Genomic DNA, 1,294 nt, shown 5'->3' with positions numbered 1-1,294 from the left:
GACCAGGGGCCGAATACATCGAGCCCTACATTTGTAAAGGGAGGGCAGGCTTCAAGGCGCTCAGGTGGGAGTTCTGCCATGCGTTGAACTTCTAATCTGCCTCGTAGTTTCCTGCAGGTTACACATTTATGAAGTACCGAATTGATCAGTGATTTACCTCCCAAGATCCACAGTCCCGCTGCTCTTATTGCTCCTTCGGTAAGGTGGCGGCCCTGGTGCTTTACCTGTTCATGATAATGGCGGGCGAGCAGTAAGGATACATGGCTGCCTTTGGGCAGGAGTACTGGACTCTTTTCTGCGGCCGGAAGCTGGCAGTGTATTAACCGGCCTCCAACGCAGATGATATTGTTCTTCAGGATCGGGCTGAACTTCCTCAAAGGGCTGTCCTTTGGTATTGGTTTGTTGACTTGGAGAGCTGAAAACTCCCTTGCGAAAGCCGCTCTTTGCGTTGCTTTGAAGATGACATCCTTTGCCTGGGCTAATTCGTCCGCGGTGCGAGGCAAAGTACATTTGTGCCATCCCCTACATTTACTGTTTCGGGATGAATGTTTGTGTGATCTGGCCATATGAATGAGGAACGCAAGTCCTCTCACTAAAGAATTCAAAGTGGAGAACCGCCGAAAGCGTTCGTTTGTATGTATCGATTCCGTGAGGTTGGTGGCTCCTGTTTGTATTTGCGGCCGAATTTCCGAGTCTCTCTCGGGTTCGATCAGTTCAAATATCTCGTTCGTCTGAGTCCTTTCCGATGGTGGCTGATGCAGAAAGGGGGGTCCGGTAAGCCAGGTTGTCTGAGCCAGACGGGATGCAGGTAAGGATCTTGATGCGTGGTCTGCAGGGTTATCCTCGGTACGTACATAATGCCATTGTTCGGGCTTTGATGACAGGCGGATGCCTTGAACTCTATTATGAACGTACACGTAGAAGCGTTTTGATTCGTTGTAAGTATAACCAAGCACGACTTTACTGTCCGTGTAGAACTTGATATCGTCGAACCGTAGGTCCAGCTCGTCCTGGATAAGATCTGCCATTTCCACGGCCAGGACGGCTGCACACAGTTCAAGCCTTGGAATCGTCGGCTCCGACGGAGGAGTGAGCTTCGCCTTACCCGTTACAAATCCCACTTCGACTTGACCGTCCTTTCCGACTACTTTCAAGTAAGCCACAGCGCCGATGGCCTTGGCGGACGCATCCGAAAAAACACACAATTCTGTGAGCGCTGCCTCGGTGGGTGAGGTCACAGTGTACCTGCGTTGGATATGAAGCTGTTTTAAATCCGGGAGTGAATCTCTCCAAG

This window comes from Hypanus sabinus, unplaced genomic scaffold (genome assembly GCF_030144855.1).
Source record: "Hypanus sabinus isolate sHypSab1 unplaced genomic scaffold, sHypSab1.hap1 scaffold_684, whole genome shotgun sequence".
NCBI classification, from domain to species: Eukaryota; Metazoa; Chordata; class Chondrichthyes; order Myliobatiformes; family Dasyatidae; genus Hypanus; species Hypanus sabinus.
This window is presented reverse-complemented; position numbering follows the sequence as displayed.